This window comes from Seriola dumerili, unplaced genomic scaffold (assembly GCF_002260705.1).
Source record: "Seriola dumerili isolate Sdu_G_001 unplaced genomic scaffold, Sdu_1.0 BDQW01000025.1, whole genome shotgun sequence".
Taxonomy (NCBI): Eukaryota; Metazoa; Chordata; class Actinopteri; order Carangiformes; family Carangidae; genus Seriola; species Seriola dumerili.
In genome coordinates, this window is record NW_019174280.1 from 4,967,764 (window position 1) to 4,982,194 (window position 14,431).

General features: G+C 39.9%; 1 long non-coding RNA gene and 2 other non-coding genes across 4 annotated transcripts in view; all 3 read right to left on the reverse strand.

Annotated features, from left to right (window-relative positions):
• The window catches only part of LOC111216447, a 7,463-nt gene extending 1,835 nt beyond the window's left edge, over positions 1–5,628 (reverse strand). Inside the window, exons 1-2 of one of the 2 annotated variants that reach the window (XR_002664917.1) lie at positions 5,369–5,628; positions 4,155–4,218 (exon numbers count right to left, since the gene is read on the reverse strand). This is a non-coding gene — a long non-coding RNA (uncharacterized LOC111216447). The remainder of the gene's footprint in view (positions 1–4,154; positions 4,219–5,368) is intronic. The other variant, XR_002664916.1, reaches the window with a different exon arrangement.
• On the reverse strand, positions 5,003–5,075 carry trnaa-agc. Its single transcript has one exon. It is a non-coding gene; the product is annotated as a tRNA-Ala (tRNA).
• On the reverse strand, positions 5,504–5,576 carry trnaa-agc. Its single transcript has one exon. It is a non-coding gene; the product is annotated as a tRNA-Ala (tRNA).
• Positions 5,629–14,431: the final 8,803 nt, after the last annotated feature.

The window sequence follows — 14,431 nt, forward strand, 5'->3', positions numbered from 1 at the left end:
GGGTCTCCAATAAAGGTGCTTTTAGCTGTATCCCATCTCTTTTTCTTTAACTCTCCCTGGATCAATTTCTATTGAATATTTTTCATCCTGTCGCGCCTGACAACATGAGCAGTTGCAGTGTAGCTGTCTGTGGTCATGTAAATCTGGTGTGTGTGTGTGTGTGTGTGTGTGTGTAATTTTAGGCAAATTGTATCAATATGTCACGAGCAGGATACAAATGCATTTTTCTTATTATAACAAGTGCTTTAATAGTGTTTTTTACCTTACAATGTCTGACTGCTGTCTTCCTGCGTCTTCCTCAGAAGAGTCACGTGATGTTGCTGTGACGGTCTTCATCAGCTATTGTTTTACAGGCGTTTCATCTGTTCAATTCGGATCAAGAGAAGCAACAAGCACCACTGTTTGATTTAGGGGAGCGCCATTGAGATTCGCAAAAAACGGGCCCCAAAGGACAAGTGAACCGCGGACGAGGGCGTAGTGTCAGCCCCTCTGCATCGCCAAATATGCTACCATCTTAATCTATATTCTCCATAAAAACCCTCACTTACATCCTCCCTTCAGCTCCGTCGTCATGTGACACACCTCCCCAGTGTCTTATCTCCACGGATCGCGATCTTCACTACACCGTCTCATCGCCTCAGTTCAATGCTATCCCGTCATCTTCTACTGACGCTTTGAACTCCCTGTTAACGTTACTCGGAACCAAGCAACTTTCCAGAACTACCTTCTGTACCCGCATACATCTATTTGTACTCTGCTCGCTCTAGTATCTGTCCACACTTGTATGCTAAATTGAGCCTTAACTCCTTCGTATCTGTTGCTCCCTCAGTACATACGGCACGTCACAGCGTCCCGTGAGCCTCCTAAGTACAGAACAGGCACGTATCTACACACGCCGCGCTAGATCGCTCTGCTCCCAACAATGACAGCACCTGCCGCAGTGGTGTACATATTTGCCATATAACTGTCTATTCGGCAACTTCGACCTACAACCATACATGTTATGATCGAATGACCTTGGCCTTTTCCCAGTTCATGATGTGATTTTCCCTTTTGCAGTGGTCTGATATGGTTGATTTTAGTTCTCCTGTTCCTCAGACCCCTGCAAAACATACATTGTTGTCCACACCTGGGATGCTGTCTGTAAGGAGCGGCTGAACAGCAGGGGGCGTGGTCATCCAGTCTGTCTAAACAACAGCTGATAAGACATGTCACAGCAACATCACATGACTCTTCCGAGGAAGACTGCAGAAAGACAACAGTCGAAACATGTCAAAATTAAAAAAAACCCTTTAAAGCACTTGTCTTCGATAAGAAAAAAGCATAAATAAGTGCAGTAGAGACAAGATGAACATTTTTGAAAGGGAACAATGCAGTTCACAATAGTTTCCACTCATATGCGTACAGAAGTGGCTGAAACTATGTTTTTACCATTTGGAGGATATTTCCAACTCTGGTTATTTTTATAATCACTATTATGACTACAGTGCCTACTTCTACACATCAAGTCTCTGCCCAACAGATTTATGGTGCAGAATGGTGACAGCAAAAATGTATTTACGAACGAGTCAAAATTTTCATCTTCACAATTTAGGTCTTTAGTATACTGCTGTGTTATGGGAATCTCCCTGCTCCCACTGTTTTCATGTATCTACCACTTGTTTTTGGTTGACAGTGAGTGCTTTTTCCATTAACACACATTCTGTTGCCCCCGAATCAACTAAAAATTCAACCCTTTGACCCGTGACCTGGAGAGTGAGTGAGGCAATGCTTTATAGGCGCCTGATTTCACCATTTGATAAACTCTCTCTCTCTATGCGTGGCTTCAGAATTTCAATAGGCTTAATTGCTTAATGTAGCAGTTGTAAATCATAAATCATTACTGCATTTTTCTTTCGAATTGTCTTTACTTTGCTGGGCTGAAGAGCAGCAGGAGAACAGGTGTGTTAACGCACCTCACACAGGTGTCTTGAGTGTTCTTAGTTCTGTGTCCTGAGCTCATCCTCTGTTTGCCCTTCAGATGAGCTGGCTCCCTCTGTCATTTCACCTTTGTTCCTGAGTGCGTTGAGTGAGTTTATTTCATTATATTTTCTCAAGTCACTTTATTTTGTTGTTAAGTAGTACATGTAATCTCCTTGGTTTGTTCTCACATGATTACATCATCATTTTTCACACTCAAAGCTTTTGTATTGTGTTGAAGGCCAGAGCAGCAACACAAGCCACAGTCTGCTGGACCTGACCTGGACCGTGCCGGATCCAGATCCAGTTGTGTGTCCATGAAGAGCGACTGGTTCATGGGTCATCCTATTTAGACAATCTGTTGATGGAAGGTCAGAATTTAAAACTGTCAGAAAGACATTTCAACAAAAAAGTTAATTGCTGTGTAAATTAAAAGATTGAACCTTTTTTTCCATCAGGTTTTATCCACCATAGACATTTATCAGTTGTGTTTTTGTTTCAGGATCCAGCAGCAGAGATCAGACTCTCCTGGGAGGATGTTTATCATTAACTTTAAGGACAACATCCAATCAGCTGATCAGATGTAAGCTCTAACTGACAGTAAGACTCAGGTTATTGTAGAAAAAAGAACTAGTTTGTACAACATGATGTTCAACCATGCCTGATGCCTGTTTTCATTAGTGACCGGCTACAGAGGGTATGATAATGTTAGCTAACTTGCTCTCACCCATATTATGAATTTGTCAGGCAAATGCAGTTATTGCTAGCTGGCGATGCTAGCATCGGCTAACGATTGTGTCTGGGGTTGTTTTTTTGTTGGCTCTCGTGCACACAGAAATAACTTTATTCAGTTATGCTTCTTGTTGTGTGTTTAGTGTCGCATCCATGGGGCTTTGTGTTATTGGAATAGTTCCCCTGTTGGAATGACCTCCAACTGCAAGTCATTAGTCCGCCAATGCTATTTAATGTTTGTTGTATTGAGTTTCATCAATGAGATTTATACATCCACATTGTTGCACCTCATTTACAGCTTCCTCTCCTGAGCTGAGCTGATACTCAGCGCATTAGATGTTTAGTTTGCACCATCTAGTGGACAAATAAGAACTACATCACCTGGTTTGTGATTTGCACATGGCACAGACTGGGCTTCTGTCACAGGTTAGACTAGTTTTGATGTCACTGATGTGTTTTTAGACTTGGACTTTGAAGTTATGAGGGTGTGACTTATCCTCAGATCAACACACACAGACACCAGGACAGACGAGGAGAAGTTTTGTAAGTTCTTCTGTTTAATAAACATTTTTCACCGTTTCCCTTTGTTCGCTGCATTTTGCGGTCCAGCCTTATGTTAAAACATGACACTTTGAGGTAATGACAGTTTTAGAAAGCAGATGGTTCAGAGCTTCTTTGTGCTTGCAGTGAAGATGATGAGCCAGTTTTATTACCGTTTTACACAAACACAGTAAACAGAAACCTCAAACTGTCTGACAACAAGAGGACTGTGACATGGGTGAGGAGGGTCAGTCATATCCTCATCATCCAGACAGATTTGACGAATTACCTCAGATGTTGTGTAGAAAGGTCTGACTGGTCGCTGTTACGGGAGGTTGATTGGAGAGAGGTAGTTCATATATCCGTGAGTTACAGAGGAATCAGAAGGAAAGGAAAGTTTGCTGTTTACTGTTTTATTTGGAAAGTAATGATTAGTTTTGGAGTCTGATCTGCTCTAATGTTCTTGTGTACTCTGCTTGTTGCAGAGTAACGGTGCAACACTGACAAGTCATAAATCCATGGAGATTGTGCCAAATGAAAGATGTGAGTTTCTAGATTAAATAATTGACAACCAACTGGAGAGCAAAGAGTTGAATGCTGTAAAGGTGTGAGAAGGAAATGATTCTGTGTGATTATCAGAGCAGAAAGAACAGTTCAATTCATCCCTATTTTGCATTCCACATATGTCCAACGGGCTGAGACTCTGCTTTTATGGCTTTTATAGTTTTTATACATTACACTGTATATTGCTTATCTGTTCAAAATTGTTTTTATACTTTAAATATTGTTTCTTTTGTTGTATATTTTGTTTAAGGGCATCCTTGAAAAAGAGAGCTTGTTCTCAATGGCCTTCCCTGTATAAATAAAGGTTTGAATGAATAAATGCATGAATGAAAAAGAAAATTTAGAGGGGTTACAATTACCATGTGGTTCATCATTACTGCAGTATGCTGATGATTTAATGATCTGTTCTCCAACAAAGCAGGCCTGCGAAACAGACACAAGAGCTCTCCTGAAACACCTGGCAGAAAGTGGTCACAAGGTCAGCTCATCTGAATTACAATGGGCATCACAGAGAGTGACACCAGAGGGCAAATCCCTCTCTCCCAAACAAGCAGAAGCCTCAAACAAAGAAACAGGTTATGAGTTTCCGAGGCATGACGTCATATTGCAGACAGTCGATATCTTCCTATGCAGAAATAGAGGCTCCACTCTCAGACTGACAAAGCAGAGCACAGCATTTAATCAGCTCAAAACAATGTTACAACAGGCAAGCTGTTGATGAAAAGTTGGGTTTTTATATATTATCTGTTTTATTACAGGAGCACGGCAGACGCAGAAGGCCAACAAAATGCTTGAGAGCAGTATTAGCCAACAAGTATTACTCTGTCTGTCATACTCCTGACACCAGGAGACAGTAGCATCATTAACAAATGAAGAAAGATGCATTTTGATGTGTTTGCTGTCGAGGTTTTCTTTTCATTTAAAAAATAAGATTAAAAAAATGTATTTGCCCAAACTTTTGCAGGCAAGTGTATCATTTCAGACTAATTTGAGAAATACATGAATTTGCTGGGTGGTAGGCAACTTTTTAGAATTCTAATAACTCCATGAGGGACAGCTGAGTTACAAAAAACCTGAGAGGGCAGATTATACAGCCTATTAACGGTAATTCACGTGGCAAACTAATGGAATTACTTACTCCAGAGATTTGATGTATTCATTACTTATGTTATAACCGCATTGATGTGAAAGTAGCTAAAGAGATTATTGGAGGATGCGGGCATCGATCCCGCTACCTCTCGCATGCTAAGCGAGCGCTCTACCATTTGAGCTAATCCCCCCTGACGGAAGTTTCTCCATATATGGAAATTGACGGATAGAATGTCGAATCGTGTTCGATATATTTACATTTATTTATTTGGCAGACACTTTTATCCAGAGCGACTGACAATCGAGAGACATCACGGAAGCTCCAGTGCAGTAGGAGACCTTTAAGTTACTTTTCTACAAACCGCTAATCTGTTTTCTCTTTACGTATAAATCTTAGTAGGCAGACAGTTTTTGTATGACACGTTCTTGTTCCCAAAGCACTCATTAGATTTCGGCAATTACAGGAGCAAAGATACAAACTCACCAGCTGGGAGACAGTCATTTCGGTTCAGTCATTCTTGTAAGGCACAAGAACCAGAGCCATGGCCCTGACAATACGATACCAGGTGGACGTGTAAAAGCGACGATTACACCCGTTTCTCAAAAGTAAAAGTGTCTTTGGAGGATGCGGGCATCGATCCCGCTACCTCTCGCATGCTAAGCGAGCGCTCTACCATTTGAGCTAATCCCCCATGGTGCCGTTAGCTTTGTGACGTCATATTATATACGTAGTTTGTATACATATGGTTGGCGGCTTCCGAGTATTTTTCAATGTGATGGGTAAGAACAGACACAGTAAAGACGATTTACAGTATAGAGGATCTTTGGTAGTACTTTCCAAAGGTTCAGGAACTTCGGGGGGTGTGGTCTGCAGTGCTGAACATTTCTGACTGGTCGCGTCCTCGCTGCATTTTATTTCACCCACGATGTTTAAAAGTCAATTTTTTTTAATTATCTTTTGTGCGTGTGTGTGTGTGTGTGTGTGTGTGTGTGTGTGTGTGTGTGTGTGTGTGTGTGTGTATTGGAGCTTGGGATCACAAAGTTGCTTGTAGGGGACCTAACTTCTTGTTATCTGAATGAATAGCTAGTTACAGCCAAAAGTTTTGGATTGTGTTTGTTCATTACACCATGCAAAGACGAAGAGAGAAGATACACAACTGCACTTTTACCATATCAACTTTATATATATGTCAGCATTGTGTTTGCAGCTTTTTCCATTGCCCTCAAGTGGCCAAACATCAGTTAATGTAGCTTTAAGCTAAATCGAAAAAGTAGTAGAAAATATATCTATATATATATATTAGATGCTGGTTGCAGTGGGATTGGACGCCACAAAGCTCTTCTCAATAAGTAGATAGCATTTTTTATTGTCATGTCTGTCTCATGACAATGAAAAATGCTAATATCAAGCACAAAAGGTCAGTCTATTTGGGGTTAGGTTAAAATTATAGCAAAGACAGACAGAGAGAGAGGAGCAGAGGGTAGTAAGAGTGAAAAAAAACAGAAAAGAGAGGAGAACAAAAGAAACAAGACAATTCCCCCATGTGTCTGTTTTTCTCCTCTCTTTATTCTTCAGTCTGTGCTAAAATTGTTGTGTTCTCAAGTGGTCTGGCAGGGAATGCTGGGAATTTTGATCTACAATACAGTATAAGCAGCTCCATCTGAAATTTCTGTGTGCTCCAACCTCAGTAACTCCTCCACTGTGTCAGTCACTGCTCTGTGTTTTGTTTTTACATATAATCATGTTTCCAATTAACCAATTCTGTAACATTCTATACCTCATTTTATCGGCCAAAATCAACCCACTCTGCTTTTCAGGCATGAAACTGAACTATTTCATTTCACTTTACCCATGTGATTTGAATTAATTATGCTTCTATAGCTGGTGGCTTAATGGAACATGTCAACCTATAAGGTCAGGGTACAAAAACATCAGATATTGTTTCATAATGTTGAAGTCCATCCAAGTCTTACCTGATTTTTGGCTCCAGTGCGAAAATACACAGAGAACAGATGCTATATAGTATTGTAATGGGCTGGGTCACATGTTAATGAAACTGTGTTACTGTCTTAAGCATGTTATATTTAGTTAAGGTAGAAAGGACTTGTTATTGCAGTTACTGAGTTTTCCAGATTGTCAGTGAATGTGTGTTATGTTTAAAGGCTGTGAAGCCTGTCGGTCATCGCAGCTACCTATGAAAGTGATTTGTGTGAGATAATGTACCTGTGATTGGTAGAGAGGGAGGAGGACAAGTTGTTGTTCATTCTGGGGAGCAAGTTTACGCTGTAAAACCAGCTAAGTTTGTTGTTTTGGCGTTGGCCACGTCCCACGGTAGCCTGTGTTCTTTGGATGAATAAAGAGCTGCTGAAATAAACTAACAACCCATAGCTTCATTATTGAGGGTTGCTACAGTATTAAAGGAGAGCAAAGAAAATATGGACTGGTGCTTCAAATTATAAATTAAAATATGGGTTCAGATTGCTGTCCCAGGCACCAAAGGGAAACATACATACATACATTTTTGGCATCTCTTGACAAGACACTCATTCAAGACTGTAATTAAATTACATGGTGACAGGGAGGACAATTAACTGTCTTGGTGATAAATGATGAGTTTTGGGGAATTGGGTGCAAAGGTCTGAACAGACAATCCTACATTAGTTCAGGACATTCATTGGCCTGAAACACAGATGTGTGCTTGAGGAAAAGTGAATTCCCCCCTCTGATCCCAAGGCCCGTCAGCTGACCACCACACTCTCGTAAACCAGAGCCAGGCCTCTGCCGCGCCTTTGATCACCTTACACCTTGAAGAACTGCCTCACATTTATCACCACTTTAAAGGGGCGTTCAGAGATCTGATGATCCGCTGCATTCCTTGTTTGTTCCATCATAGTGTTTTCTCAGAAGGAGTTCGTATTTCTTAGTGTAACGCATTGTATTACAAACAAGTATCAGCTTTGGAACACTGGAAAAGAGGGTTACCTGCTATTGAATGTGCACTGTTTACATAAGAAATATACAATATCAAAGAATAATACATTTCTTTCTCATTATTTGTAACTGTTGCTGCTTCAGTAAAAATATCAAAACTTAAAGGTGCACTACACAATATTTTTATATTAGCAATGGATCACAGTGTTTGATGTGAAAGGAGGTGCTTGTAGTTATAAACCCACAGAGGATTATCACTTCTGTAGTTCCCTGAAGCTCTGGAGCATTTTAGTCTTTTAGATGATTATTTTTCAAGTCTTACAAGTTTTCTGTTTTGGTTCACTCTCACTTCTCTGCTCAGCCTTGTTTTCAGTTGCCAGCAGCTGTTTATCTCTGATAAGCCCACTGTATGCCACGATACCAGCATCTCACAAACAAAGTTAGCGGCTAGCTGTTGAGCACAGCGCAGCGTTTAGCAGAATAAGATATTCCCCTGAGCAGTTGCAAAGGACCAAAAGAGAACGAAAAGGAGAGCCAGGTAGATAGAAACATAACTGCCAATGAACCCTTAAGTTGCTCTATATGAGCTGGATGTGTAATTAGGAAGCGAATTGCTAACACATTATCCATATCATCTTTACAAGGTGACAATATGTCAGTAAGTTTGTTTCCACACCCGAATGTTTTATGCACATTTTCAATTTGCACAAAAAAATGGAGGAAAAAAAGCATAAAAACTGAGGTAGAAAAATGATGTAATGACTAAAGGGATGAAAAATGGCATCGTATTAAAACTTCAGATCTGTCTGGACCAATGAAGAGACTTACTAACATTCACATAACTGTAGTGCACACGCTCTAATTTAGATTTTTTTGTCAAACTTCTCAAATTTTGTTTCAAATTTGCATTAAAATCGGATGAAAACTTAATTACTGGTGCATTTACAATTTTTTGTGCCCCTCACAATTATCTAAAAAAAAGAAAGGATCAATCATTTTACTTTCATGACTGAAACAAAGTTTCCAAACCTCAATAAAGTGCACACCATTCGACATGAGCAGTAAGAGTATGTTTAAAAAGTATGACCCCACTTTGGCTTTTTCAATAAAAACCCCTGGTGTGTGTCTTTACAGATCCCGGCTGGTGTTTCCTCAGCGGTGTCGTTTAGAAGCAGGAAAGATGGAGGCATTCTTCCTCCCAGGGCCTGCTGTTCTTTCTTTTCCTGTCCTCTTTCCACTCTTGCTCTAAATCACCGCGGCAGGACCTGCAGGGGGCAGAGGGGAACATAAAATATGCAGCTCTGACATGCATGAAAGACTGTGATGCTGCTGTTCAGTGCAGGAGCTGAGGCAAGACAGATACAGATGAATAAATGGATGAGGGTAGGATGGATGGATACCCTGAACTAATGTCCACCCCCTTGGAGTCGGACACGTGTAGGGGGAAAAGGGGAAATGTGAGGAAGCCTGTTAGTCTTCCTTTCAAACAATGCTTCAACTACATTTCTAGAGTTTCAGTAAAGCTTTATGGCATTTTAAGGTCTGGAAAGTTCAAGTAATTGTTTCAGATGTGAAAGTTATTAAACAGATGGAGTGTAGACAGCGTTTGCAGATATATTTTAGTCTGATTATAATCCAGAATAATGGCGCTTGCCAGATATGAGCATACAACAAGTTCCAGAGAGCGTTTTAAAATAATATGATTGATAATGTACCTGATGTAATCTGAATTGTTCTGCTAAACCTTCCCATCAGGTTATTCACGGAGCACAAGAAAAACGCTGGAAGTAATTGGCAAATGCTGTTGGGCCCAGGTCTGGTTTGAATCACCTTCAAAAACACACCACTACTTCATCCTGGAGCTTCGCAGAGCCGTATCATAACTCGCTGCTTTTGTTTTTAAAGGCTGATAATTGTATTTTCACTTGCTGCCTCCTTTCACCAGGCAGTAAAATGTCCCAGGACAGACTCAGGCGATCAGTTAGGACAGGAGCAACACTTCAGACAGCCCATTGTGTGTGAGTGTGAGTCTGAGTGCAAAGAATGACGCTTCACATTAACGCTAAGACACCTGGTATATTGTGAAAGAGATATAAGCGCACAGATATGAAACACCACTGACAGTTTTATATTGCTTCAGTCGAACCTAAAAACAACTGCAGCACAGATGATTTGAACAAGGTGAGGATCAATTGGAAGAGTTACTGACCTAAACTGCCAATAGATATAATATCAGATACAAGGTCAAACTATTATTGTGATGTATATACTGTATTACAGTAGTCTTTTATAGACTATCATGTCTTTTTTAATGGGTTAGTAACTTTAGCTCTGCTGGTAATGGTGCACCACGTTGGTCCACCTGAAACGTCTCAGCAACTGCTGAGGGATGAGCCACATGGTCCCCAGAGGATGGATCCTGGAGATTTCAGTAATCTCTTGACTTTTCATCAAACTCCACTATTTGGTTTTTTCCTTTTTTTAGTATTGCGTGAAATATCTCAACAAAAACTGGATGGATTGCCATGAAATCTGATACAGATACTAAAGGTCTCCAGATGATGTATTGTACTGACATCGGTGATTCCCTGACTCAGATCTAAAGCCACAGAAAGGTCTAAATCTAAATAGGTTTAATACTTTGGCTTATGACCAAATACCTGCAAAACTAATGATATTTCCATCAGCAAAAAGGTGCTAAACTAAAGCTGGATTTATACTTGAAGCCATGGGTTACTGTGAGTCCTGCTGTGGGTACATTTGGCGTAGGTTTTGATTTATACTTGAGTATCAGATTTCACTCCTTGATAACACCACCGCTAACTGTATTGTACATAATTACGCCATGCCATGCTTTAATTATATTCCCCACTGTAACTGTCTTTATATTGTTTCATTCAATTTGTAATAAAGAGCTATGATGTGTTTATAGGACTGGGGTTATATGCAGGTAACATTATTTCTGTCTTTATGTTATTTCTTTCATCATGATAAGAGAGTGATGATTGTGTTCAGCTGCAGGTTTATGTCTCTGTTAGACCTGCATTACTGGAAAGGAGACCCCCACTGAGTCGCCCTTAAACTTCCCTAATGTTGTCTTTATTATCAACAATCCCCACCTACACCTGCAAGCAGCCCAAACTGACCAATCACAGGTCTTGTGGTCACCACATGGTTTTCTCCGTAGGTACATTTTTGAGAAGCAGCTCCATAGCTATGGCACAACCCATAAATGTGCAACTATAAATTCACCTAAAGATATGAACAATAAATATTACATAAAACATCAGCAGGTTCACATTGTCATTGACTATGTTAGCACTCAGATGTTAGCATTTACTCCACAGCACCCTTATACTGTATAACGTGCCTGTTGACTCTTCGTCTTGTTTGTCATTCACTTGCATTACAGTCACAGTTACAGTTATTACATTGATCTCTGTGATCTCACTATGTGTAAAGATTAGCTCCACCCCCCATCCACCACCATTGCTCCATCAAAACCGCTCTGAAGAAGGAAGTCAACAGGGCCAGCTCATGCAGTTACAGAAAAGTAGAAATTAGCAATCATATTGCTTCACAGTGCTTATACAAGGCAAACTGAGTGTCTGGCTCACAAAGACCAGTATCCTGGTCACCTTTCAGAGACTTAGATGTATGCTTATAGCACACACCTGACTGAGAATTAAGTATTTTTTTTAGGTATTCATTTAGGGAATAATAATGTAAGAAAAGTATAGAAAACTTTTTCGACCACAGTGTGATTGTTTGGATATAAAACAGATGAACTAAGTCATGAAGAAGTTGTTACATACATGTCAGGAAGTCCCCTTAAGGAGATTTACAGTGTAAGACAGAGAAATAAATTTTGTTTTATCGTACATTATCTACAGATGAACTCATCATGATTTGATTTTTAACATCTATATTCTCACCAGCTAACGTTCTGTTAGAAACCATCCTGGTCATCCAGTCTGGCCTGAGGTGTATACCATGTCTGATGGCTCCATATTTAATTACATGATGAAGTTCGAAATGCACCAAATGAGAAGAAGTTAAACTGTTCATAAAGATTTTTTGGGCCTTCGTTTGACGGTATAGAGAAAGACAGGAAACGTGGGGAGAGGCAGTGGGTGAGCATGGTATGATGTGCCAGAAAAGGTTGACAGCCAGAATCAAAGCGGGGGTGCTGTAGTTTTGTGGTATGTGCTTTAACCATTAGGCAAAGACCAGAAAAGAACCTTTTAAAAATGTCTCCAGTAGTTTGTGGTTGATGGACCTTGAACTACATGTGGCACATGGTAGCTAACGACAACGCCTCCGTTCTTAGACCCTGAAAAAGTGAGTTATTGGAGATTCAAGGTTTTCACCTGACAGGCGACCATAACTTTCAAGTGACCATTGCCCCCAAAAAAAGAAATAGGACTGTTTTTCAAACTGTCACCATGGCAGCTCAGAGGAAGTGTGGAGTGATTATACTGCACTACAGGGAGTGAGCTTCAAGCTCTGGGGTTTTTTTACTGGGGAGGACATAGTGTGAAATGTGTTGGCTGTGTGTGTGTGAGACATATGTATAAAAGTGTGTGTTACATTGTCTGTCAGGTCTGTTACTTCAGGTCTCGGTAAGCTATGCTTTGTTGGTGCTATTACAACTGTTTGTTTTTTTTGTTTTTGTGTGTGTGTATGTGTGCGTGCGTGTGTGTGTTTGTGTGGCAAATTAACTTCTGTCTCGTTCCATTTAGTCTTGGGCCTAAACATTCATGACAGCCCCTCACTGTTGCTGCTGACCTCCACAGCCAACAGCCTTCAGCTTGTGACCCCCGACCAGCAGGAGTCCTCTTCTCAGCACAGCAGGGAGAAGCAGCTACTGAAGCCGCAGTCACACACTTATAATGACCAAACTGGGCTTGAAGGCCTGAAATAAAGAGGTTCTGTTGCTCTGTTACTCGTAGTTTTAAAGTTAAATTTGAACCTGCGTTGTCTCACAGTGTGATCTGCTGTATATGTGCCCAGACCAACAGAAGCCATCATGGGACATTTCAGCATGGAAAATAATGAAGATGACTGTCTTCACTGATGAGAATTACTGGAGGAATTACTTCTTCCCTTTGTTTTCTAAGTATGGTATCCCTAATAATCGTTTCATGACAGTTTCAGTGTGCAAAACTCTCCTTACCTTAAAACACAAAATGCTGTTCTAGCATATATAGAGCACTACATCACAATCTTCACAATGCAGCCACCTTGCTTATGTGTAGCTGTACACAGCACTGAATCAATTTAACACATTTGCAAGCATTTATTTACTGTAACATTATCCAGCTGTGCAACATTGCGACACAATTCCATTGTAATTCCAAGAAAAAAAGGGGGCAAATATTTCTTTTGTCTTCCCTCTGATTAGAAACGTTGCTTCATATGGAGTATCTGTTACTGTGTTCAGTGTTTTTCATCATTGCAGTGTGACTGTATTTTAGATCACTAGTCCTGTCAAAATGTGGCTGTATAGTTTTGTTCAAATCCAAACTTGCATAAAAAAACGATATTTGTTACAGTAATAGTTACTGCATCCGTGTGTATCCTTTATAACAGGCCATGTCATATAGTTATAGTTATACTGTATATCTGTTTTCAGAGAGGATGAGAAATGCAGAAATATGATTGAATTTTTTTTATTGGATTTTTTAATGCAGTTAAACACAGTTAGGGTTAATACAAATGAACTAATGTTGGCTGGTGAGAGAGAGAGGGACAGGCATAGATGGGGTTAGTGGTTAGGGTGTATAGATAGATAGATAGATAGATAGATAGATAGATAGATAGATAGATAGATAGATAGATAGATAGATAGATAGATAGCTTATATTATGCTTATATTTGTGTGTGTTATATGTGTTTTTCTTCTTGGTCTCAGACTTTTGGAACCCACTGTATATCATATCAACATATTGACAGACTTCAGGATGGATATATATTTACACATCTACATTATAAGCATACATACATAAACATACATATTTGTATAGGTTAGACATACAGTATATATCAATATATGAAATTGTTCCAATTTCTAACAGGTTTCAAATATAATTTTTTGTATATGTTTTTATTCTATATTTACATATATTTCATAAATGGAAATTCATTATATGTACATATATTGCCTTTGCGTATGGGACAGGCTACTTCACAGCTATCACTGATCTTACCTCTGTCTATTTTAGCCATCACCTGACATAGCTATCAAATGTCTCCATGTGCCCCCCTTCATGTCGACCTGGCTGCGATCACAATGTAAATCAGTGAAACTGTTTACAGCAGCCGAGGACTTGGATGAGGACCTAGCTGGAATCCATGGTTCATCTCCTGTTAGCAGCCCCCTGAAGACAAAACAATGAACAGTCTGACAGTAGCACCACAAACAGGTGTTAAACATTACAGCCATTTTTTAAAATGAGCCTCTTCAGAGCTATGATGAAGTCAGACTGAATGGTTAGAGATACTGCACAGGAGTAAAATTGCCTGCAGCTGAAGCATTTGGAAGCACAGACTTGTCATAAAGACAAAATGTAGACATAACATAGAGACCCACAAAGAAAAAACAGCATGAGGCGT